Source organism: Oryctolagus cuniculus, chromosome 2 (genome assembly GCF_964237555.1).
Source record: "Oryctolagus cuniculus chromosome 2, mOryCun1.1, whole genome shotgun sequence".
NCBI classification, from domain to species: Eukaryota; Metazoa; Chordata; class Mammalia; order Lagomorpha; family Leporidae; genus Oryctolagus; species Oryctolagus cuniculus.
The window spans coordinates 22987313-23014980 of NC_091433.1; the positions used below are offsets into that span (position 1 = coordinate 22987313).

General features: G+C 37.3%; 1 pseudogene; it reads right to left on the reverse strand.

Annotated features, from left to right (window-relative positions):
- The window catches only part of LOC108176397 (cyclin-dependent kinase 1-like), a 196646-nt pseudogene that overhangs the window by 45115 nt on the left and 123863 nt on the right, over nucleotides 1–27668 (reverse strand).

Sequence of the window (27668 nt, forward strand, 5' to 3'; positions counted from 1 at the left end):
GCCTAAAAAAAAAAAAAAAAAAAAAAAAAAAAAAAAACAAGACAAGCACTTGGCAGTAGTCAGTAAGTCACTGATGTTAATTATCAAAATTATGCTTCTAACAAACATAGTTAAATTGTCTGAATGCAAGTCTTTAATCATAGCAAGAGAAGAATGTAACTCCTTACATTTTAGAACAAATGAAGGGTAAATAAATATAAGAATAAATGTTTTCAAGAAAAGTAATTACCCATTTGATTAAGAATACACAATAGAGAACAATAATATTAACGTTGAACATAGTACAAAGTCCACCACTCTAGTTCTTGTAAACAATTGCAGTGTGTCTTATCATGAAATGTAACTCAACGAAACGTACAGTCATTCCCATTCATAAACTTCTAATTCTGTGTATTCTGCTGAGAAAATCTCTGGTTTAGGAATGTGAAGGATTCAGTAGAGAAATTCCAGTTCTTTGAATTTTCTCTCTAAAGTTGTAACTCCGTATCTAGTCATTTAAACATTTATGTTTTAGAAGGAGCCCTTTGATCTTATGCCTACATGGCTAAATTCTCTTATAAAACATTGAAGTTAGTGCATGTTCTTCCCTTAGTGTGCACAAAGAAATTGGGAGAAGGAGAACTGGAGATTCAGGAATCTAGACTGAACCATCTATCTCCATACATTATATATATTTATCTATTGAATGAGCATTTCCTTTGAAACAAATGTTTTCATGTTAAAATTAGTTTTTTTATTTATTTGAAACATAGAGTTAGACTGTGAGAGAGAGAGACAGAGAGAAAGGTCTTCCTTCCGTTGGTTCACTCCCCAAATGACTGCTAAGGCCGGCGCTGTGCCGATCTGAAGCCAGGAGTCAGGTGCTTCCTCCTGGTCTCCCATGAGGGTGCAGGGGCCCAAGCACTTGGGCCATTCTCCACTGGTCTCCTGCACCACAGCAGAGAGCTGGACTGGAAGAGGAGCAACCGGGACTAGAACCCGGCGCCCATATGGGATGCTGGCACTGCAGGCGGAGGATTAACCAAGTGAGGCATGGCACCAGCCCCCTGTTAAAATTAGTTTAATGCCACTATTGTAAACCAAAGATGGCCCTCTGTGAAATAAGGGTAACATAAGAGCAATGGTTTCTCAGAGCTTTTTATCCCTCTGCACACTGAATTTTTTTTTCTTGCAGACTGAAAGAAAAATCATGTGTTCTGTACATTTGCAAGTATATTTTCAAATGTTTATGGATGATATTATGTTTAATAAAATACATTTATTACATAATTTTTAATCACTTGTTTTTTTCCTCCAAAATACACAAAGACATAACAATTATCAAATGAGGGTTGGTAAATCTTTCATTAGTTTTTGGAAGTGTAGTGCAGAAGAGAATATATTTATATAGTTAGCCCTTTTGATCATCACATTCTGTATTTGTGGATTACATATCCACAGATTTAACCAACCAGGTATAGAAAACATGTGTTCTTTTTGTTTGTTTTTGTTTTTAGATTTATTTTTTTGAAAGGTAGAATTACAGAGAGAGAGGAAGAGTTGTACAGAAAGAGAGATGTTTCATCTGCTGACTCATTCCCCAAATGGCCAGGGCTAGACCAGACTGAAGCCAGGAGCCAGGGAATAATTCTGTGTCTCCTGTGTGGATGCAGGGTCCCAAGCATTTGGGCCATATTTTGCTGCCTTCCCAGATACATTAGCAGGGAGCTGTATGGAACCGGGAAACAAACTGGCATGCATATAGGATGCTGGCATCACAGGCAGTGGCTTTACCTCCTACATCATAACTCTGGCTCCCAGAATACATCTTAAAAGTACCTATATAGAACATGTATAATTTTTTTCATGTAATTACTCCATAAATAATACAGTATAAAACTATTTATGTAGAATTCACATTGCATTAGGCATTCTGAATAATCTAGAGATGTTTGAAAATATGTAGTAGGATGTGCATATTTTACTTTAAAATACTATACCATTTAAGCTTGAACATTCATCAATTTTGGCATTCATGAGGGATCCAGCAACTAGTTTCCCAAGATAGATATGACTGTATGGGTGTGTGTAAATAAAAAAAAATGAAAAATTCTGAGAGCATATTTCCAAATCAATATGCTATGATACATTGCAATCTGGAGATAATATTGGTAATATTGACAAATGTACAATAATCCCACCACTATCTGTATTCCCACTTTCTTTCTTTTATTTTAAGATTATTTATTTATTTATTTGACAGGTAGAGTTACAGACAATGAGAGAGAGACAGAGAGAAAGGTCTTCCTTCTTTTGGTTTACTCCCCAAAGGCCTCCATAGCTGGAGCTATGCTGATCCGAAGCCAGGAGCCAGGTGCCTCCTCCTGGTCTCCCATGCGGGTGCAGGGGCCCAAGCACTTGGGCCATCCTCCACTGCCCTCCTGGGCCACAGCAGAGAGCTGGACTGGAAGAGGAGAAACCAGGACTAGAACCCGGCGCCCATATGGGATGCTGGCGCCACAGGCGGAGGATTAACCTAGTGTGCTATGGTGCCAGCCCCCTATATTCTCACTTTCTGTGGTTTCAGTTAGCCATGGTTAATTGAAGTCTGAAAATAATTAATGGAAAATTACAGAAATAAACAATTCATAAATTTTAAATTGAACAACATTTTGTTTAATATATATAAAATCACATACTATCCTACTCCATCCCCCAAAGGGCATAAATCATCTTTCCCAGCTTATCCATGCTGTAAGGTCAACAACTCTTTAATCACATACTGGCTGTCTTGCTTCTCAGACCAATTGCTAGGGTATTACAATGCTTATGCTCAAGTAACTAATTTTACTTCATAATGATCCCCAAATATAAGAGTATTGATGCTGACAATTTGACAACTTTATGGCTGGCAAGGAGAAGTCATCAAGTGTTTTCATTGAGGAAACAAATCAAAGTTCTTAGTAAGGAGAGGGAAAACTTATATGCTGCGGTTGCTAATACCTACAGTAAGAATAAATATTTAATCCACGATATTTTGAAGAAGGAATAGGAAATTGACATTAGTTTTGCTAATGTACTTCCAACTACAAAGCTTACAGTCACAGTGCATGACAACGTTGACATATGGTGGAAAATCCCTTGAATCTGTGGGTGGAATACATGCACGGAAAGTCTGTTCTGGTAGATGACCATAGGTTGTGTCAGAAAGCATTGAGCCTATATGAAGATTTCACAAAGGAATCTCCTGAAATTAATAACAACCAAGCTAATCAACGAAAGCAAAGGATGACTACATAGGTTTCGGAATGAGTTCAATGCTGTCTGTGATTCTAGCCATCTACTAGACATCTTTGAACATATCCCATATGGAATTATCATAATAGATTTGACATGTGTCTGTGAGGAACAGAGTTAGAATAAATGATTATTATGTAGTTTTCCAGCTTTCAGGTTATTTACCAAGGTTAATATAAATTCCTAGTCATTTTTCCCTCTTCTGACACACAAAATTGTAGATATTACATGCTAAACACTCTCAGCAATTCCAATACTTATCAATGTGCACTGAAGTAATGGGAATATCAAACACTGTGGAGAGATTTTTCACAGAACACTGATGAAAGCACACCAAACTAGGTATAAAGCTGGGGGTACTAAAAAAAAAGTTTAAAGTGAATCAAAGAGGAATATATAAAGGAAGACATTTTGAGGTGATTTAGGTCTGCCATGAAAGTGATGAGAAATGGACATTATGACAGGGATGAAAGGAAAAGTTAGTTTTTTATCCAGAAAGTTCATTGCAACTCACTTGCCTTTTTGGAGTCTCTTGAATTTCCAGGGCTTTCATTATGCATCATTTTTAAAGAGGTATCCCTTAAATCTGGGCAAATAATTACCTAGGCCACAAACATGAGAGTGATAGACTACGTTTAAGACCATGAAGGCATGCTTGCTTTGTGTAATCCCTCACAAGTCTGTTATGGGTATATCAAAAACTTAACAAATCACAGAAACAGTCTCAGCTTCAAGTTCATTCTAAAAGTCTGTGCTTTACGGACCACTTTTTGACCAAATGTAGCTCTGGGATACTTCCTTGGCATATTAAAGGCTAGAGTAAGAAAGTCATACCAGGTTCACTCTGGTGAATAATTTAAAGGAATGAATCTTGGTAGAAGACTACAGCAGTACATTTTTTTCTTGCCTGGCATAATTATTTTAAAAGCAACAACCACACTCAATACTTTGTTGAACTATGAAACAGAAAGTCCATTCTTCATTAGTCAATAACAAATCATTGTAGACTTCTTGCTCATTCAAAAGAAGAATATAAATGATACTTGGTTGATTTTTCTGTGCCCTAAGATTTCAACGTGAATATATTTCAATTATTTTCTTTTATAAACTGAACTTCCAGAAAAATAATTAACTTCAACTCACATTTCTCAACATTAAAACCTATAATGAATTCTAATTTTACTATTTTTCAAAAAGTTCTTCCAAATGAACTTTGTAAGGCTTTAGGAAATAAAATAATGAGATTTTGAAGGAAATGAAAAGTGCCCCTAATTGATACACTAATTGATTGTACTGGAACACAATGTAAAACATTATTTTCTTTCAGAGGAAGAATGATTTTATCAAATATGTTTTCTGGTCTTTAAATGTAATACATCAGTAAAATGTTGCTTATTTCTAAATGAGCTGAAATAATAAAGCATTGGAAAGTATCTCAGAGAATCAATAGCACTTAGAGGTCAATGCATTTGATGACTCTATAAAAATAATTGACTTACCACCCTCAAATTATTCAAATTATTACATTTATTTACTCTCACTCCTTAAGAGATATCTTAAAAATAATTACATCTTTTTTCCAGGAAGACTTAGCTTTTCACTAATAACAAGTTATTTGTCTTTACCTTCCTAAAGAGGTAAAAATATGGTAATTATAGATATATTATTAAATTTTAAAAATAGGTACATTTAAAATTTTTACTTTTAAGCAAGCCAATTTATTTTTTAGATAACACAAAATAATTTTTAATTTTGAAGTATAGTAATATGTAAGAACAAAGGAGTCATTTGGTCATTTTGATAGAGATGGGGACAGTTAGAGATAGTTGAGTGCTGAAATAGACATAAACCTAATGTCCAGAGTGTTAGCCTGGAACCAAATACCCCACAATGCAAAGAATAGACAGAGAACCACAAATCAAAACAGGATGCAAGGATAGCTGGACCCATCCAGCTCCAGGTATCAATTCCCCAGCATGCAAGGAGAAGGTGTTCGGTGACTGACATGTTTACAAAATCCTTCACAAACTTCCTCACAGCCCAGAGGATTTAAACCCATAGACAACTTTCCATTTGTGGTGTCCTGCTCAGGTATCTCTCCCACTGTGGGAGCTTCCCTTTGCTTCAGTATTTGTCGCTCTGCTCACCCTTCTTGTCCATGCCCCTCAGTCTTTGTGGTCACAAGACATGAACCTGAATGGCCTAAGCTACAGATGCCTGGAAGGTTTCTTGAGGGCTTGTGCAGGATTGTCAGAGAGTGAGTAAAAGACATTGATTTTGCTTCTCTTTTTTTCAGAGATCCTTGCTCTCCACGCTTGTTCTCTATCAGTCACAAACACTGGGCCTCTGTCAACCAGTTAATGGAGGTTAGCATGGCTGTCAGTTGTACAGACACAGAGGTTTGGCTTGTAGGAACACACTTGATTAATCTCCCAGCCTTCTGGCATGGACAATGTTGGTCTCATTCTGCCTCAGTTTCCTTTCAGGAGATCTATCCTATGCATGAGATGGGGGTGGGGTCTCAGAGCAGCTGAGGGTTTGTAGCGGGAGACACTTCAGTGTCACCGCAGGCTCCTCGAGAAGACCCAGACTCTACCTGCCTGTGGGTGCAGGACAGTGATCAACTTTCTATTCTTTGTACTTTCTGATTTGCCCTTCCTATGGTCTCAGGCCATTCTCTCTGCTTGGCCTCCTCCTCTGGCTTCTTCCACAAGATTTCATAGCCCTAATCTTCTCCAGGTCATAATGCTGTTCTCTTTAGGTAAATTCCACCCTGCAAAAAATTACCTTGCTGTCTCTGTGCCCTGGCTCAATACCTAAAAATATCTACTTTTCTCTGTCTTACCCACTTATACCTTATGGACCCCTGAGAGAATTTCCTTAGTTCTTTTCTTCAATGTGATACAGAGGATTACCTTCAAAACCATTACAAGGTCAGGGTGTAGTTGTTCCTCTTGTCACTCTTTCCTTGGTTCTTCCCAACATTCTTGACACCCTCTGTACACACGGTTCTTTTGTCAACCTTCTGCATCTAACTACCAGATCCTGTGTCACACCCCCATTCCTTCTCTGATGGCTCTCGTCTTCAGAGATCTACTTTGTATTGTCTTAAGAAAATCTGTTTCCAACCACAGGCATGCAAAAGATGCCAGGTTTAACAGACAGGAGTCAAAATCAGGGTCTCAGAGCTATGCGGGAAGGGATAGAGGCACAGGTAAGATCGTCTACCCCTGTTCTCCAACATCTGCCTACTGAGGGCTCCATGATGCTATGCTCCCTCAGCTAAGGAACTTGAGGGCCACCTAAAGCTGGAGGAAACAACAACTGAGAGAGGCCTTTTCTCTTGTTCTCGCATTTCAGATGGGCAATAGACAATCTTCAGCATACACCACTTCGGAGTGCATTGTTGGGCTCTGGGTTTCTTTTGGCATTCATACCTTAAAGAAAAAAAGAAAAAAAAAATTCTGGTATTTTTCTACAGCACATCATTGCCAGGAAACAAGCTGGAGGATGAAGAGACTTGGCCGCCAAAGTGAAGAATTAACTACAGCACCATCTCCAAGTAGACCTCTTTTGTTGCAAGAAAGGAAAGTGGTATGGGATCCCTGATGTCCAGACATTCTTTGCCCTGCAAGATAAGCCAGATCTTTGCCAATTCTACACTGCAGACCTCGTATAGCAGTTACCCACAAAACTTCAATTGCCTCCCCTGCTTCCATCAGTCATGAAACCTACTACACAATCTATAGAAATCCCTCTGCCTGCTGCTCCTGTTCCTTCACGCCCTCCATCCATGACTAATTATTAACAAACAGGACACCAGATGGCAGAATTCTATTTTGCCCCTCAAGATACTTAAAGGGCTCAGAAGCTCTCATCTTCCTTGCAGAACGATAGTCAGATAGAGGGACACTTGGGCAGGTTTTCAGATGCCCTGATAAGTACATACAGGCTGTCCAGATTTTGCTCAAGTTTCTGATCTCCTTTGGAAATATGTAATGTTACTCCTAATTAAAACACTAAAAAAGACAGCAAAATGGGTTGTTTTTCAAACTACAAAAAGCCAGGGGATTACATCAATATGGTCTTTACATCCTCACTTGATCAGGGAGACCAAAGGTCAACATATCCCACAGGGAGAAGGCTGTCCCTCAAGAGGAACCTTACCCTAAATGGAAACTAAATGATCTCATGTATCAATGGAAACAAAAGCATTCCATTACTGTGTCCTGGAGGGATAGAGAGGACCAAGAACAAGCTCTCAAATTACTCCAAGATTTGTGGCTGACATCCTGGAGCAGTGGGTTGGGTCACCACCAGTGACGCTGGCATCCCATGGGAGCCTGGTTCGAGTCCCAGATGTTCCACTTCTAATCCAGCTCCTGTTAGTGTCCCTGGGTAGGCAGCAGAAGATAGCATAGGTTTGTGGGCCCCTGACACCCATGTAAGAAACCTGGATGGAGTTAAAGGGTCCTGACTTTAGTCTAGCCCATCCAGCCCACCACTGGCTGTTGCAGATGTTTGGGTGGGTGAACCAGCAGTGGAAGACGCCTCTGTCTGTGTCCTCCCACTGCCCCACCCCAGTAACTCTGCCTTTCAAATAAATAAATTATTTGTAAAATATCACTCCATGTTGCCCATTATAGATTGGGGCCCTGAATAAAATCCCTTGGCCTTCTTACAGAGACTGAGAGAGTTTTAGTTAAACTTACCTGCCTATCTCAGTGGAAGGACAGGCAATCCTAAAGGATGTTTATGACATAGTTAGTGTCAGTTATCAGAACAAAGCCTCAACAGGCTATTGGACCTAAAGATAAAATAGGCATTCTAATATTTAATAGATATTTCACCCAGCCTCTAAACTGTAACTGAATACATTAAAAAACTGATTAAAAATCAAGTTTTTAACTTTTTTTTTTTTTTTTTGGCCAGGTAGAGTTAGACAGAGAGAGAGAGAGAGAGAGAGAGAAAGGTCCTCCTTCCGTTGGTTCACCCCCCAAATGGCCGCTATGGCCGGAGCTATGCCGATCCGAAGCTAGGAGTCAGGTACTTCCTCCTGGTCTCCCATGCGGGTGCAGGGGCTCAAGCCCCTGGACCATCCCCCACTGCCTTCCCCGGGCCACAGCAGAGAGCTGGACTGGAAGAGGAGCAACCGGGACTAGAACCCGGAGCCCATATGGGATGCTGGAGGCGCAGGCGGAGGATTAACCAAGTGAGCCACGGCGCCGAACCCCAAGTTTTTTTCTTAAATCAGTGATGTTACAGGAGTGTTTCATGATATGAATTAAAGGAACCAATAGGTAGAAAAGAAGTTGTGGAGAAAATTTTAAACACAATAATTTTTGATGAGAAAGGTTAAGAAAGAATTCATGAAATATGTTTTGAAAGGTTTATGGATGTTAAATTCTATGAGATTGGATGATGAGGGTGAAAGAAAGTCATTTTAGAGTTAGCTCTGACTTTAACTCTGTGTCTAAAAAGTCCAGAAATTGCCAGATTCTCTACCTTTTTGTTCAATTATGTATTTAACTATCCTAAGTAACGGAAGTGAATACTGATGACACGGCTGAGTCATAAACGTTCTAAAATGTTTCAGTGGTCACTTTAATTATATCTGGTTCACAACGTTGTTTAAAGCACTCAGATATGATTACTTTTGTTTTGACCAAGAGGTTTAAACCTTTGACAATAAAATGATGACAAATTTATGCTGTGCTTATATGAAGGTTTGATATTTTATGCGCCTGGGTCAAGCACTTTTTAAAGGACATAGCTTCAGCATTAACTCATCTGACAGGATATTTTGCATATCTTTGCAGCTTTAGCCAGCTAAAGGAAAAACTAATAAGGTCAGGGGGCACTTTTGTCATGCCCAAGCCTCCCCCTAACTCCCCTACTCAGAAAATTAGCCCTTAGCCCCAAACATAAACACCATTAAAATGTACTAAAATGTACACCCTACAGGAGACAGCAGTACCAAACTGAGATGTGTTTGCTTCTAATTCTCAGTCAGGAGGGGACTGCATCTTGGTGATGGTAGCCCTGGGAAGCATTGCCACTTTAAGGATCACCACATGAGCCACTGATGGGAAAGCGTTGTTGGACCCATTACAGAAGATGCCAAGGCAGCCATCACAGTTGTTGCCCCTGGGAACCATTCCCATATCATGAGGCGAAAAGAAACATTCATAGAACAAATTTTTGAAAGTGTTGAAAACACTTCTGGTTTTCAGTGAAATGTTTTTCTGTTCTAATGTATATTCATTTAGCAAACATTTATTTCACTCCTATGATTCATGTATTCTTTCACTCAACAAATATTTATTGATCACCTACTACATACCAGATGTTGTGTTAGGCTTAAAAAAGGAAGGAATACAAAGACAAACATCATCTACCACCATAGCAGAGAAGAGAGACATTGAAGAAGTAATTACTTATAGAACAACAAGGAATGCAGTTTAGTGCAATAAATGAAACAAGGAATGAATTCTTTTATTGGTTTTAGATATATTATTTCAGTAACCTTAGAAGAACTTTGTAAAAGTGAAGAGAACTCACAAGTCAGTGTCCATTGATAAATGGACAGAGTGGCACAGTGCATGCTGTTCTCCCGGTACAACGTCACCTTACTTATTCAGGGCTGAATCAACAGCAGGCTTGAGATTGGGTATGATTTAGTCTTAGATTTTTGTCATTTATCATTTGTCACAGGTCCATTTTAAAACATCTGTTAACTTCTCTGGAGGTAATTTGCTATTTATCAAAAGCATTATGGGCATTTGACACTAATCATATGTTGCTAGGCAAATGCCTCTGAATTTATTAATAGTATACAATTTCTTCTTTTTGTTTTACATATATCTATGCAAGTAATTGATCAGGAAACCAAAACCATTCCTTTTTTTACTTTTGAACATACAAATAGACATGTAAATGTACACTCAGTAGTTAATGGTAGCATAACATTCTATATATTGCAGTGAGTAAATATTTAATTCTGGAATCAGATTATCTGAGATTACACACCAGCTCTATCATTCACTGGCTATGATCTGTTTATTCTTGTTCAAGGGGATTGGAATAGCATCTACTTACCAGGTTTTGAGAAAAAGATGTGATGTATGACATATATAAAATTTCCCATACTTGCTGTTATTTGTTGTTGTCAGTTATTTCTTCTATAATTATTGCTTTAATGAAAGCAATTCAGTGTAATAGTCACTTTGGCAGGATGCATTTTTCATCCTGGACTATATTTCTCTGTTCTGTTGGCTTCTGCTATAAAATTGTTTAAGCTTGTGAAACCCAACTTCTCATTTCTAATTTTTTAATAAGTCAAGAATTATCTTTGCGATTGGTGACGTGGCATAGGAGGTTAAGCCTCTGCCTTCCAGTATCCCATGTGGGCACCAGTTCAAGGTGAGATGGGCTAAAAATCTAAAAATACACTTTTTCTGATAAAAACACACAACAAGAATATTTCCTGCTCAGCCTGGTCTTGAATATGAGCTCCTTCCTGTTACTGAACTTTTTCATTTTTTTTTTTATCTTTGCTCCTTTTAGGCACATCTGTCATCCCACTCTTCATGACTGTGCCCTCACCTCTTCTTGCTTCATTTCTGTGCATCTCAGTTACTCTAGGTCACGTGAACATGCAATTGGGACGTCATGTTTTCATTGTTCCATGGTGTTTCTGAGAAAATTTATTCTCCCTATTCTTCTGAATAAGAGTCTTCAAAAAGTTCATGAAAATTCTATATTATAAAAATGCATATACTTCAAAATATTTGCACCAAATTATTATAATTTCACTCTAGATTTCATGAACTTTTTGAGGCACCTTATATATTCTATGTAGAAAGAGGGAAGAGTTAGAACTAAGTTACTGATGTGTACCTACTAGGGAAGGAAGATGCCATAGCAGGATTTTCAAAGATGACTAGCACAGGCCATTTCCCAACATGTTACATACATAGCCAGAACAAATTCCTCTCTCTCTTTTTTTTTTTTTTTTTTTTTTTTGCATTTTTTTTTTCTCCTACCCCTTTCACACTGTCTCCTTGATCAAACTTTGGCTTCATCTTATGCCTGGTTTCCCTGCCTCCAAAATACATTCTGCATTATCTTTTGACTCATATTCAGAAAGTCAGGTTCACACGTTAGTGGCTTAATGTATCAAAACCTGCACCAAGGTCAGTGTTCCAGTGGTGAAAGAAAATATTTTTGAAACTGAATACTTTAATATGATCAAAACTCTGCTGATTGGAATATCAGAGCTCTCAAGCCAGGTGCTCCTCATTTTATTCATTAATAAGGCTAATAGAATGACATTAGCCAATGTTCTCTAACATTTTCTATTGAAGTGAAAGTTACATTTGTTTCACTGCTGTGCCCAAATGTTCCCAGAACTGGGATGGCCAGCATCAGGATATATTTGTTTCTCTGATGTATAATGGAAGTCCACGGAACAAATTTGGGAATGTGCCACAGAACAAAGGAATATTTAATTAAGCAAGTTATGTGCATTATGTTTATTTTCTCTCAGTGGATACAACTAATTAGTATACATAAAGATTTTTAGGTAAGTGACTCAAAAGCCTGCTGTAAAATTTTGACCACTGATTCGATCTTTTCCATTTTTTGATCAAAGTGTGTAAAGGAAGAAACATATTTTGTAAGAATTTAAAGGTTAGGGAGAGGTGGACTCAGAAAATTATAAAATAAAATTCTCATAATGAATCTTAACATAATAATTTGCACTTACACAAATGTTAAAATACAGATACATAAACTATGCTATCCAATATATATTAACTAAGCACTCAGATTAACAATCCCACTGTCTTGTACAATTTGGATGCTTATTGTTAACACCCTGTTCAAATAATCAAGATTATACACAGAGTGTATCAAATAATGACAACTACTACATACTTCAAATTCCCAAAAAATTGTTTCATGAACCTTGAGGCAATTTTCTATTCTTAGCGTTAGTGATGTTCTACTCATTATTTTACTTCTTTGTTTTCAATTTTGGTCTTTCAGTACACTTTTAGTTGTTAAATTATTTCATTTGATTTTATTTGAAAACACCTGCAATAAGAAAAATTTTAGCTTTAGTGTGTATCTAAAGTAGCTGTGTTTTTTCCCAACAGGCCTTTTTTTTTTTTTTTTTGTCCTTTTTATGTCACTGTTTTGCTGTGTGTTATTTATTTATTTGTTAGGTTAGTCTTAACATTCAAGTTCAGTTTCTTGACCCCATTTGCTATGTTCAACTATCTTATCTCTATTAAAGCTAACTCAAAATAAGCAAGGAACCAATTTCCAGATGCTCTTTTTGAACAAGTGCTGAATTGACTCATGTTTAATTTTATAATATAGTTTTAGCCAGCGCTGTGGCTCACTTGGCTAATCCTCCGCCTGCGGCGCCGGCATTCTGGGTTTTAGTCCCTTTTGGGGCACCGCTTCTGTCCTGGTTGCTCTTCTCCCAGTCCAGCTCTCTGCTGTGGTCCGGGAGTGCAGTGGAGGATGACCCAAGTGCTTGGGCCCCTGCACCCCCATGGGAGACCAGGAGAAGCACCTGGCTCCTGGCTTCGGATTGGTGTAGTGCGTCAGCCATAACGGCTATTTGGGGGGTGAACAACGGACGGAAGACATTTCTCTCTGTGTTTATCTCTCACTGTCTAACTCTGCCTGGCAAAAAAAAAAAAAAAAAAAAATAATAATAATAATATAGTTTCAGCTAACGAGGCTAAGAGAGAGCTGTTTGTACCCATCTTATGAAACTTCTAGTATCATGACATTTGGACATCAAAATGGATGCATAATCATTTGTTGTTTGTCAAGTAAATTGGTAATACAAGATGCCAGACAGGCAATATAGGGTTATGTGTTGCTTTCACTTTCTAGAAATAGGGTAAGTCTTATTAGTTTGAAGATTAATCTAATACATATGTGCACATATTTGAACACATTGAAATATAAATGTAGATTAGGAATTGCCCTACTTCCAACACATTATAGGTATCCTCCATGTTCAAATATCCTATGCATTATTATATATGTATATCAATTTATCTTGTGTATAACTTTATTTTGTTTTAGCAATTTCTTATAGCCAAGGCTATAATTCTAATTCTTTTCCTATCTTAAATAACTTGGCAGTCATTATGTTTGTATTATTATGGTTACCATGAAAAAGAAAATTCCTAAATGTAGTATAATTGAGGCAAAAAAATCTTTATTTTGTTTTTTGTTCTTGATGTAAACTGCCAATTTTATTTCAAGAAATGCAGAAATATTATACCATTCTACATTTGAATCAGGAGTACAGGGAATTGTTGATTTCTTGCACCTGCTTTTGTTGGAACCCATAATTATTTCAATTTCTGCAAATTTGAGTGGGGAAACACTTCTTGAAATGTATATGTGAAAACCATAAATTGTTAATATTTTTTGCCAATCTTTGGATTTATTTTTCTTTTCGAATTATAATTGTTTTACTATTAGTGGTAGTATATAAGACAAACATATGAAGTAATGTCTCCATCTTTGAGTGCAAACATATTTCAGTATTATATGTTTTTGTCCTTTGCACATTAAATTCTTTACATAATTAAATACTATTTTAGGCATTGACAATTCTGATGGAATTTGGTTTCTCATGTAAATGTGAACATCATTTGGCCTGATTAGAGTAATAAGCCTGAATTCTTATTAGACCACATTGAATTTAGAAGTTATTTGTGTACTATTCATGTCTCACATTGTAGATGTTTCCCATAGCAGTTTACTATGACTATTGTTATAAATCAGACAGTGGGTAGTAAATGCCCTCAAATAATCTTGCTCTTTTATTTTGATTTATTGATGTAATAATCACTAATATTGTCTAATGTATGCATATTACAAAATGTAGTATTTTTGGTAAAACAATATGTAAAGTTCTTCTTAATGGAATCAACTGTTTAAAAAAGATAAAACTTTGGTCATATCTCCTGGTAGTGTTCAGGTTTCAGTCTTGTTCCTTGTAATAAATGTCTGAACAAGTGTTCTCTACAGTTAGACTTTAATTGCCACCGTTCTATGGAAATGCCCTTCATGATCTTATGAATGGTGCTAGCTCCTTCAGAACCCAGCTGTGGACTTTGTGTTATCACTGTGGTCTCTTAATTGCATCCCAAGGTTAAATTAGGTTTCCATTGCATTCCACTTACCTAATTTGACTCGATCTGCATTGGCTTTTTACTGTCTGTTCTTTTGTTTTCTCAACTCATCAAACAAAAAGTATAATTATAAGAATGCTGGGAGTTTCTGCTCTCCTTTTCTTCAGTGCCAATTTTCTGGGCTCAATTTTTCACATACTAATGTCTTTCTCTTTCATTTCCCAAGCCCTGAACTCCATCCTGAGTTTCAGGAAAACAAATTATTGTACCATTATTTTATCACACTATGGGCTTATACTAATACATGTTTTATTTAGGTTTTTAAAAATCTATATTCTTAACACAGTTCTCTGAATCTTCCCATTCTGTATTTAGCATGTTTATTATTGAAAGTGCATCAACTTACTGAAAGAGGTTGATTTATTTATTTTATTGATGTTCTGCAGCAATAGAGGTAGGATGGGTGTTATTTGTTAAGTTGGGCTAATACTACTAATTTTATTAAATTTTCTTTGGTATTTAAAAAATAGGTAACTAACTGAGCACCAAAGAGGAAACTTGTTGAAGTGAAATGGACACTATGAGAAAGAGTGACTTGATCAGCTCTTGTCCTGACGGTTGATGTACAATGTAATACTTTATCCATTTTAGTATTTCTTTTGTTCTAGTACCATTGGTTGAACTCTGTAATTAACACACAATTATTCTTAGGTGTTTAAATTTTAACTGAAAAGTGATCCCTGTTAGGAATTTGGAAAACATTATGTTGAGTGAAATAATCCAATCCCAAAGGGACAAATACCACTTGTTCTCCTTGATAGGTGACAACTAACTGAGCACCAAAAAGGAAACCTGTTAAAGTGAAATGAACACTATGAGAAACGGTTACTTGATCAGCCCTCACCCTGACTGTTGATGAGCAGCTTAATATGTTATCCCTCTTAGTATTTTTTTTGTTTGTTCTACTTAATACATTTGGTTGAATACTGTAATCAATACACAATTCTTAAGTGCTGAAACTTAACTGAAAAGTGATCGCTGTTAAATATAAGAGTGGGAATAAGAGGGAAGAGATGTGCAATTTGGGACATGCTCAAGCTGACTTACCTCAAACGGCAGAGTTAGAAACATACCAGGGGATTCCAATTCAATCCCATCAAGGTGGCATGTACAAATGCCATCTCACTAGCCCCAGTGATCAATTTCTGTTCACATTTGATTTAATGATAGGACTAAGAACCAAAGGGATCACATAAACAAGACTAGTGTCTGCAAATACTAGCTGATAGAATCAAAAAGGGAGAGAACGATCCAACATGGGAAGTGAGATACACAGCAGACCCATAGAATGGCAAATGTCCTAAACAGCACTCTGGCCTCATAATCAGCCCTTAAGGCCTGCGGATCCGGCTGAAATGCCCATGAGAGTATTTCAGGCATGGAAAGCCAAGACACTCTGGGGGAAAAAAAAAAACCTAAATGAAAGATCTCCACGAGTGAGATCCCAGTGGAAAGAATGGGTCATCAAAGAAGGAGGTACCTTTCTCTGAAGGGAGGAGAGAACTTCCACTTTGACCATGGCCTTGTCTAAATATGATCAGAGTCAGTGAACTCAGGGGGCTTCCATAGCCTTGGCAGCTCATGACAAGAGCCTAGGGTGATTACTGACACCATAAACAAGAGTGTCAATTTGTTAAGTCAACAACAGGAGGCACTGTGCACTTACTCCTCATGTAGGATCTTTGTCCTTAGTGTGCTGTACATTGAGATTTAACGCTATAACTAGTACTCAAACAGTATTTTTCACTTTATGTTTCTGTGTGGGAGCAAACTGTTGAAATCTTTACTTAATGTATGCTAAACTGATCTTCTGTATATAAAGAGAATCGAAAATGAATCTTGATGTGAACGGAAGGGGAGAGGGAGTGGATAAGGGGAGGGTTGCGGGTTGGAGGGACGTTATGGGGGGGAAGCCATTGTAATCCATAAGCTGTACTTTGGAAATTTATATTCATTAAATAAAAGTTAAAAAAAAATAGGTAACTCTCCAGAAAGTATGAGTTAGTAAGAATCACACAAGGTAAAATATAGAATGTGAAAATTAGGAACTAATTATAGAATACAGAATTTTCAAGAATATTTTCTGTGAAAAGTTCTGATCTCAAATTAAAAGTCCTTTAAAGTATTAATTACTTCATTTTCGCCCACTCATTGTTTTGTGACAGATACAGATGGAGAAACAGTGATGGGAATGATTGTAATGCACCTTACGAGTAATGCTAAAGAGTATGCCTTTGCCTTGAGTACCTAGAAAGCCCCCTGTAGTTATTAAATATCAGAGTGACACAACAGATGGAAATTTTACAGACCTATTCTCCCAAAAGTAAGTTTGGAGATGGGATGTAATCAAAGATAATAAAGATCCTTTCAGATAAGGGTCACAATCGGCCTGGACTTTATCACAAGGTATGTAGGGAGAATTCTATTTTCAGAAACAGCAACCTACCACAGTAAAGAAGAGTACCTGCTCTAAGTGCTTTACGGATGTTTTATCATTCAGTACACTTGAGTCAGTGTTGTACTCTTACTCCCATTATGAGAGGAAGTATGTAAAAGGTATCAAAGAAATATTAACCAGGGCCAGTGCTGTGGCTCACTTGGTTAATCCTCCGCCTGTGGTGCCAGCATCTCATATGGGCGCCAGGTTCTAGTCCCGGTTGCTCATCTTCCAGCCCATCTTTCTGCTGTGGGCCAGGAAGGCTGTGGAAGATGGCCCAAGTGCTTGAGCCCTGTACCTGCATGGGAGACCAGGAGGAAGCACCTGACTCCTGGCTTCAGATCGGCACAGCGCCGGCCTTAGTAGTCATTTGGGGAGTGAACCAATGGAAGGAAGACCTTTCTCTCTGTCTCTCTCTCACACTGTCTATAACTCTACCTGAAACATAAAAAAAGTAAAAAATAGTAACCTAAAAGTTAAAAATCATGTAACACACTGACAGATGAAGGAAGATATGATAGAGAAATGACTAAGAGGAAATGGAAGCGCACCCCTGTTTATGAGAGCAATATTCTAAGATGAAAACAAAAAGCAGCATTGGACATGGCAAATAGGAGCAATGAAATCCTGGGTGACTTCAGTAAGATAATTTCAAAGGTGTTGGTTCATAAAGCTAAAGGTATTTTAACTAGAGTAGGAAAAGAAATGGCACCAAGGATGAGGAGCTACTGTCAAATTTCTTACCAGAAATTTGGTTTCTTTTAAGAAATTATCTGCGAAAGAAATATTAGGGAAAATGTTTTGGATTTAATTCTCTGTGTGTGTTTTATCTGTTTTAAAAGAAAACAAATGAATATTAAGGGCAGGGTTTACTCGCCCCTTCTGATGAACCCATTGTAATTCCTAGCACCTGTCTCAGATTCATATCAATCTTGGTTGGTTTTTATCCATACCCAATCCATTTACAATGTGAGAGAGATACCTACCTACACAACTTACACACGAAAAACATGTACACACACACACACACACACACACATGCATGGAACAAGAAAACAAAGAAACAAAAATTAACACACACGATTTCTTTTTTTTTTAAGATTTTATTTATTTATTTGAAAGAGTTACACAGAAAGAAGGAGAGGCAGAGAGAGAAAGAGAGATCTTCCATCTGTGGGTTCACTCCCCAAATGGCCGCAATGGGTGGAGATGTGCTGTTCCAAAGCCAGGAGCCAAGAGCTTCTTCCTAGTCACTCATGCAGGTGCAGGGCCCAATTACTTGGGTCATCCTCTACTGCTTTCCCAGGTCATAGCAGAAAGCTGGACTGGAAGTGGAGCCGCCGGGACTTGAACCAGTGCCCGTATGGGATGCTGGCGGTGCAGGCTGTGGCTTTAGCCACTACACCACAGAGCATGCCCCCACACACCATTTCAAATATGAATTTACATAATAAACATATTACCTTATAGAGTAATTCCTTAGGTTAGTCAATATGCATCCATGATATTCACAGTGTGTCTAAAATCTTCTAGGTGCTAAGAATGTAATTGTGAACAAGAAACCTAAATCTCTTCTCTCTCTTACCTTTACATTTAACGAATGAATGGAGAAAAAAGGAAATAAAGACAATATAAAAATTAGTAATTATAGGGGCAGTGGAGAACCTTGAAGAAATCAAGAGAATGCAGAGTGATGAGAAGGGAGAATTTTCTGTCGATTTTCAAGATTAAGTGACACTCATGTGGGCTGCCTGTCCTAAGCAAGTGCTTGCCATGGGGAAGGAACAGAGGGAGTCAGTGACAGGGCCAGAGTGAGCATGAGAGAACATTCGGGACTGTGCACATTGTGCTCGGAGCATTAGCCAGGAGCCAGTCTCTGTAGATCCTCACCATCAAGGAACTTGTTTTACTCTAGTTGCTGTAGCATACAAAATGAATGTGATTCAGGATGGGGACTTGATCATTGAACATCTTAGTTGATTCTGTGAATCTGTAGATGTATATCACTTGTTTGAATAGGTACAGTTTTTTTTATTCTCATAGATGAGAATGTTAATAAGAAGTGTTATAAGAAACTAATAAATTAAAAGCTGCTTTACTTTTTTCTGTCTTATGGAAATTGAAAGACAGTTGTGTTAATGTGGGTGGAAATACAGAATTCTATTCCATCTATTTGCCATATTGTTGCCACATCAGTCATTTAATCATTTAAGGATGAGATTGAGGTCAACTCTTAACAAAATGAAAGTCATCCACAGAGCATTCAGAACTCAATTCTTTTATTACCATCATTGGAAATGCTTTTTACAGGATGACTATTCAAAGAAGGGTTATCTTGCTGCCTTTATTTCCTTCAGTCTTCATAGGATTCTTTTGTAACAGCTGAGGAATAGCTCTAAACTTAGAAGAAATGGTAAGTAATGTGGGTGAAAGATTCTCCAGGGATTCTAAAATCTGGAAGTGTTTCCTTCGTTTTTACTTTGCTTGTAATTGTGTTAGGGTGAGGAATTGCCCAGCAGTGGCATCTTTTCTCAAAATAGAATTATCTCTGTTTTTTAGGGAGAAAGGCTTTGTGACTAACACTTCTCAGAGCATTGCATTTACTTTTTTTTTATTTTTTGACAGGCAGAGTGGACAGTGAGAGAAAGAGACAGAAAAAAAGGTCTTCCTTTGCCTTTGGTTCACCCTCCAATGGCCGCCGCGGCGAGCGCACCACACTGTTCTGAAGCCAGGAGCCAGGTACTTCTCCTGGTCTCCCATGGGGTGCAGGTGGGCCGCATGGGTCCTTGGGCAGGACTTGGGCCATCCTCCACTGCACTCCCGGGCCACAGCAGAGAGCTGGACTGGAAGAGGAGCAACCAGGACAGAATCCGGCGCCCCGACTGTCACTAGAATCCAGTGTGCTGGCACCACAGGCGGAGGATTAGCCTAGTGAGCCACGGCGCTGGCCTGCATTTACTTTTTAAAATGAATTTATTTATTTGGAAGGCAGAGGGAGAGAGAGAGAGGGATTGAGAGAGAGAGAGAGAGACCTTCCAACCACTAATTCATTTCCCAATTGCGTACATCAGCTGAGGCTGGGCCAGGCTAAATCCAGAAGCCTGAATCTCCATCTGGATCACCCATGAGAGTGGCAGGATCTTGGATACTGGAGCCATTACCTACTGCCTCTCAGGCACAATAACAGGAGCTGGTTTGGCAGTGGAGTAAATGGGACTCTAACCAGGCATGTGGACATAACATGTGGTATCACAAACTGGCTTGCCTGTCTACACAACGCCTGCTCATGAAAACATTTTATGATACACAGTGTGAGTTGCTCTATGAAAATACATCACACTGCATTGTGGGCACTTATTCTTTATTTTTAGTTTTCTTTGTAACGTGAGAGGCAGAGAGAAAAAGACAAAGAGAGAACTAATCTGCTGATTCACTCCCCGGATGTTTGCAACAGCTGGAAATGAGCTAGGCTAAAGCCCTGAGCCAGGCACTTCAGCTGGGTTTCCCACGTGGATGTCATGAACCCAAGTACCTGAACCATTACTTGCTGATTCCCAAGACACAGGGATCTGGAATTGGGAGCAGAGTTGGGACTTGAACTCAATCCCTCTGACCCTCTGATGTGGAATGCAGGGCTTCCAAGCTGCCAAATAGCCAGCGTAACATGTGTGTTTTTGGTGTACTATATGGAGCCTCCAAGGTGTTCTAATGAATAGCAGATGAGGTTAGTCTCATATCAAATACATCACTGGGTCTTCTTTCCTTGAAATAGATATATAACCCTGGTGTGAGTTAGATCTTCAAAGTACACTTCTAAAATATTATAAATCTCTGTAAAATAGCATGCAAAACACTAACTAGATATGTGGAAAGTATTTTTGGTGCTACAAGTATTAGCAATGTAGTGGACTGTTTTGAAAGTCATTTCATACCAAAATCTAAAAGTTGCTTTAAATTTCTAAGCATAATTTTCCCTTAAATCCTTGTGAGAAGGATACAGTAAAGAAAAATTTTGTGAGTGCTCTAAAATGTAGAAGTTTGAGCTGGATTATTATCTTTAAAAACAGTAGAAGCCGCATTAATAATTTATTTTCTCCCTCATTCGTTTCCAATATACTGCTCATGTAAGGAGCTTTGAACAGATTTTGGACTTAACATATGTAGAGTCCACGTTAACATCTCAGATTTAAGTAAGGTTTTTTTTTTTTTTTCACTTAAATCACCGGATGTACTTTTCATGTTATAGACAGATTCTTACTGATGAGCTGTGGAAATACTTGCTTGCACCAGTTTATTTTCTCTACTGGCTTGCTTTATTACCTGAAATTCTCTTCATTAAAAACTCTCTTTTGATCAAAGCATTATGCCTGTAGAAGACTCCTTTAAAATGAAAGTAATGTAAAATCCCAATTCATTATTTAATCTGTTGCATGATATTGCACATCAAAATGAGAAGCAGAAATTAAGACATACCCAGAAGGTAATATAACTTGGAAAAATTACTTTGATATAGAAAGAAAAATGTTGTATCATGAAGTTGAATGCTGCAGAAGGCAAAAATTAAGCATGTAGAAAAATGTAGATCTAGATAAGACATTGAAATTATACTCTTAGAATAGGTCTAATAATTTTGTTTTTGTATTTTCTATTGGGGCAAAGCACAATTGCTCTGAGAAGCCCTATCATTTGATGTATGTGCTAGTGTAACAGTGTACAGGAGTGAGTGAAATATTTGGTATCTCCTGTTTCCCTCCACTTTTTCCATTTGGATGAATGGCGTTTGACCATATGAGTATTTGCATTTCACCTCCTAACAGAAGACAATGGGCTGCTCTATGTATTGGAAAATGGTAAAGTGGCCCCATCCAGATCTTCAAAATGGGGTTATGGATGCCTGAACATACATGGGCAGTTCTCAGGGGTAAATGTTGTTGTAGAAATGGAATGTTGAACTCAGTCTTAAAGACATTTTGGGTTGGGTATCATTTGCTGTAGGGGACAATAAGACTTTAGAATCACTATTGTTTCTGCCCACTAGACTGCAGGAGCACACCTCAATATCTTACACTGCAAATCAACCCTTATATTTCCAAATATCCTCTGGAAAAAAATGTCTCCCATCTAGAAACAAAGTTTTAGATAAAGCAGCTTCTAGGTGCTCTACTCGCACATAAACTCTTTCTTTCTTTTGACAGATTTGCCTAGAATTGTCAAGTGCTAATAATGTATCCTTTAATAAGACAATTCAAACCTACAGCTGAGTTTTATGAACTCTTGATCATTCTGAAGCTTAGTGTTAAAAACTGCGTATTTTGACCTGTGTTGAGATTTTCTGAATTGTAAAATAGATGGCAGGAATAGTGTAAATTTTTATTAATCAATTTCACGTGTTCATCTGACTATACTAAATGAGAAGGGAGGAGAGGAGAGGAGAGGAAGGGAGTGAGATATAAAAGGCATTTCTCTCCTAAGATAGTAAACAGTCTGCTATTAAATATATAAAGAGGGATGTCATATAGTTTTCTTTCAAAAAATTAAACAATTCTTGACAACAAGCTAAACATAGAGTATCTAGTACTGTGGCATAGCATGTTAAGACATTGCATATAGTGCCAGATTCTCATATGGGTGACTGATCATGTTCTGGCTGTTCCACTTCCAAACCACTCCCTGCTCCTACATCTGGGAAGAGAGCAGAGGATGGCTCAAGTACATGGTCCAGAGCACCCACATGGGAGACCCAGAAGAAGCTCCTGGCTCTTGGCTTTGGATCAGCCCAGTGCTGGCATTGCTGCCCTTTTTGGAGTGAATCAGTGGATGAAATCTCTCTCTCCCTCTCTCCCTATATCTCTGCCTTTCATATAAATAAATATTTTTAAAAACTATATATCATAAGTATTTTTTTAAAAATTAGAATGGGATAAATATATTTTCACAAATCTTTATTATGATCTTACAGCAAAATTTGTGGACTATTGTATTCACAATTTTGAGTCTTTGTAATCAGCAACCCTATCTATTTAGATATGGTGCAGCAAATGCATGTAATCAAATTAGAGGACATTTACAAATTTTAGTACTTAAATACCATTATAGATATTTTTCATACTCTTTATCCACAAATTTTTTCTAACTACAAGTAATACTTACTACAAGTTAACTATTATATTACATAAAATAATAATGAATATAACATCTATTGGTATTTAAAAATTGTCAGATTCCATCCAGTAAATTGCTTTAGCTTAACATAAAAGATTTAAAAATGGGTTAGAAATCACTATTTTCGAGAATCAATTTCGCAGGTATGACGTGTAAAATGTATTGAGAAATACGCACTATTGTCCTGCAATGCACAATGTCAGCTTGAAACTACTTTCTAAATTATTGAAAATTTCAATAAGATATACTTACCAGATTTCTCAACAATAAGACTTTTTAATTTATTCTTGATTTAGAATGGTTTTATCACATTTTTAGAAGGATGCTTTCTTCTGAATAATCAGCATCTTTAATAAGCAGGTTTACATTTTATTTTTGAATCATTTAAGAATTTACAAGGAAAATCAAGGAGAGGATTTTTGCAAAAATGTGGTTTCACAGTACAGTCATTTTTCAAGCATATATCTATGACTTTCATTTAGTTAACAGTGTTGTAAAGAAGAAAATCAAGATAAAGTTTGATGGCTCAGTGTGGTAATCAGTGTTTCAAATTGAATGAGGATTATGTATCAGTCTCTTAAAATTTAAATTTCCTTCTGTATTATGTGACGATGAATCTATGATGACATTATCTTTTGAAGCTAGTGAAAGGAAAGGATCCCTTTTGGGATAACTCATACATTCCCCTGCACTTGTAGCTGGCCAAGCTGCTTTTCTCAAACAAGAATGCAGGGTTTGGGCATGTTGTGAAAATAAAGTCCTATTTTGGAAACTTTATCAATTGATGGAATCTTCAAATAAAGTTTACTGATTCTCTAAAGAAAGAATATTTACTACTAAGAATAAGCTCGAATATTGACCGTCATGGGGTATAGTACAAGTTATTTAATTAGTAATTCTACAACAAATAGGATAATTAGCAGTGCTGAGGTTTGGTAAAGGGAAATTTCCATCTAAATTGGTGATGTGTGAGTGACTTCTCTGAAAATTTTAATAATACATTAACCGAGAAATTCTCATTATTTCATCCCTCAGTACACCACTTTCTGATAAATTGTGCAGAAAAGTTTATAGTAATTAAAGATAACATTTTTGAGGAAACTCTACATCCTTAGGATTCCAAAGCTAACAGAGCTTATTTCAAATCCTGATATTTAATTTGTAATCAAACAAAGAGAAAAGATAATCCAGATGTGTGCAGGCATATATACTGGATCTTAAACTCTCAACTTCAGCTTTGCCAGGATAAACTTTGACTAGATCATGTACTTTGTTTTCCCGCATAAATTCATGGCCCTATGTGAAATCATGCTTTGGGAATTGCATTCCCTTTTGCTTTGTGAAATGGAAAGCTTTCTCCTTTATTAAAGACGGTAATCATATTTTATAATTCCTGAGGGGAGAATGCATCTTGTGGAACTCACTATTATTCATAATTTGCGGATTTTCTAGCATCAAAGGCTGAATAATTTTGAGTTTATCCCCCTATGAACATAGAGTAGACATTTCTGAACACTGAGCTTCTGTAAAATGCTGATGTTAGTTAAACAGGATTACAGCCCACATTTCCCTTAGTGTCCAAAGTGTTTATGTCTTGGGGACTTCAGATTGCTCAGTTTGAGTATTTTCTTCTAGCACTAACATGAATTTTATGAGGAATGAGATCCCTACTTGTATTCAAGGAGTTACTGTCTGATAAGTAGATCAAAAGGGTCAACACCAAGGCCCAGATTGTGGGGAAGGGTTGTAAGAATTATGGAAAAATTGCACACACTCTCTCTCTCTCTCTCACACACACACACACACACAAACACACAAGAAGCTACTTTTCTCTTACAGAAGAGAAAAGAAAAAATAAAAAGTAAGAGTAAAAAAAATCCACTCTTTTTTGTGTATTGATTAATTTAACATCAATTATGAAATGCATTTCTTAATGCTCTCAATTTATTAAAAAGTCATATTTTGGTATACAAATGCCATGTGTTTCACGTATACAGATTTAGGAACATAGTGATACTTCCTACCCTACCCTCCCTTTCATGCATGCTCCTACCTTCCTCCTCCTACCTCTCCTATTTCCTCTCTACTTTCAGTTTTCTTTAAACTCGTAAGATTAACCCTACACTAAGTAAAGCATCCAACAAATATTAAGAAGAAGAAAACACTGTTCCTCAACAGTTGAGACAAGTGCTATAAAGAATCATTGAATCTCAAAATGTCAATTTCACACCTTTACATACATTTTTTAAATTTATTTGACACGGAGAGTCATAGATAGTGAGAAAGAGAGAGAGACAGAGGGAAAGGTCTTCTTTCTGCTGGTTCACTCCTCAAATGGCCGCTACAGCCGGTGCTGCGCTGATCCGAAGCTAGGAGCCAGGTGCCTCTTCCTGGTCTCCCATGCTGGTACAGGGGCCCAAGCTCTTGGGCCATCCTCTACTGCTCTCCTGCACCACAGCAGAGAGCTGGATTGGAAGAGGAGCAGCCAGGACTAGAACCCAGCACCCATATGGGATGCCGGCACCACAGGAGGAGGATTAACCACATGAGCCACGGCGCCTGCCCCTACATTACAATTTTGGTACTTTATTAGTTTCCACATTTCAGGAAAAAATATATGGTATTTGGCTTTTTGGAACTAGCTTATTTCACCAAATATAGTGAATTATAGTTGCATCCACTTTGTTTGCACAAAACAGGACAGGGTTTAATTTTTTTATGGCTGAGTATTATTCCATAGTATATTTGTGTGTGTGTGTTTGTGTGTGTGTATCCTACAATTTCTTTTTCCAGTTATCAGCTGATGGACATTTGAGTTGACTCCATATCTTAGCTATTCTGAATTGAGCTACAACAAACATGGTATTATAGATAATTCTTTCATATTCTGATTTCATTATGTTTCCTAAAACTTCCAAGAGTGGGACTACTGTGTGATTTGGTAGAACAATTTTTAGCTTTCTGAGGTATGTCCATACTGTCTTCTACAATGGCTGTTTTGGTTTACATCCCACCAACAGTGATTTAGGGTACTTTTATTGTCACATTCTTGCCAGCATTAATTGTTGATTGTGGTATGAGAGCTATTCTAACTGGGATGAGGTAAAATCTAGTTGTGGGTTTTGCTTTTTTTTTTTTTTTTGACAGGCAGAGTGGACAGTGAGAGATAGAGACAGAGAGAAAGGTCTTCCTTTTTGCCGTTGGTTCACCCTCCAATGGCTGCTGCGGCCAGTGCGCTGCAGCAGGTGCACCGCGCTGATTTGCATTTATCTGATGAATAGTAATCCTGAAAAATTTTTTCTTTTGACAATTTGAATTTCCTCTTTTAAAAATTTCCTGTTCAAGTCTTTTGTCCATTTCCTAATTGGTCTGTTTGTTTTGCTGATGTTGAGTTTCTTAAGTTCTTTATAGATTCTGGATACCAATCCTTTATCAGTTTCATAGTTTGCAAATATTTTCTCCCATTCTATTGGTTGTCTCTTCACTTTGGTGAGAGTCTGTTTGCAGTGAAGAAGCTTCTCATCTTGATGTAATCCCATTTGTCTATTTTTGCCTTGATTGTCTGTGCTTCTGGGGTCTTTTCCAAGAAGCATATATCTAAGCAAAAGTCTTTCAGAGTTTCCCCACTGTTCTCCTCTAGTAATTTGTTGGAATCAGATCATAGATTTAAATCCTGGATCCATTTTGAGTAGATTTTTGTATAAGGTAGAAGATAGAGGTCTTATATCATATTTCCATACATGGAGATCTGATTTTCCCAGCACCACTTGTTGAAAAGACTGTCCTTTTTCCAGGGATTGATTTTAGCTCATTTGTCAAGGATTAGTTTGGTTGTAGATGTGTTGATAAAGGTTTAGATGTTTGTAGAAGTGAGGATTAATTTCAAGAGTTTCTATTCATTTCCATTTATCTCCATGCATATTTTTGTGCTAATACCAGGATGATTTGATTAAATTGCTGTGTAGTATATATTGAAATCTGACACTGTGATATCTCTGGCCTTGTTTTTGTTGTAGAGGGTTGCTTCAGCTACTGGGGTCTCTTGTGTTTCCATATGAATTTACCACCATTTTTTCCTAGATATGAGAAGAATGTCATTGGTATTTTGAATTGATTTGATATAATATAAATTTTATTGCATTGAATATCTAAATTGCTTTTGAAATTATGTACATTTTGATTATATTAATTCTTCCAGTCTATGAACATGGAAGATTTTTCCATTTTATGTGTCCTCTTCTGTTTATTTATTTAAGATTTTGTAATTTTCATTGTAGAAATCTTTCACCTCCTTGGTTCAATATATTCAAGGTATTCAATTTTTTCTATAGCTATTGTGAATGGGATTGATATTAGAAATTTTTTTCAGCCATGGCATTGTCTGTATATACAAAGGTTGTTGATCTTTGTGTATTGATTTTATATCCTGCCTCTTGATCAAACCCTTTTATGAGTTCCAATATTCTTTGAGTTGAATGTTTTTGACCCTCTTTATATAGAAACATGTCTTCTACAAATAAGGATAATTTGACTTCCTCTTTTCCAATTTGTATCTCTTTGATATC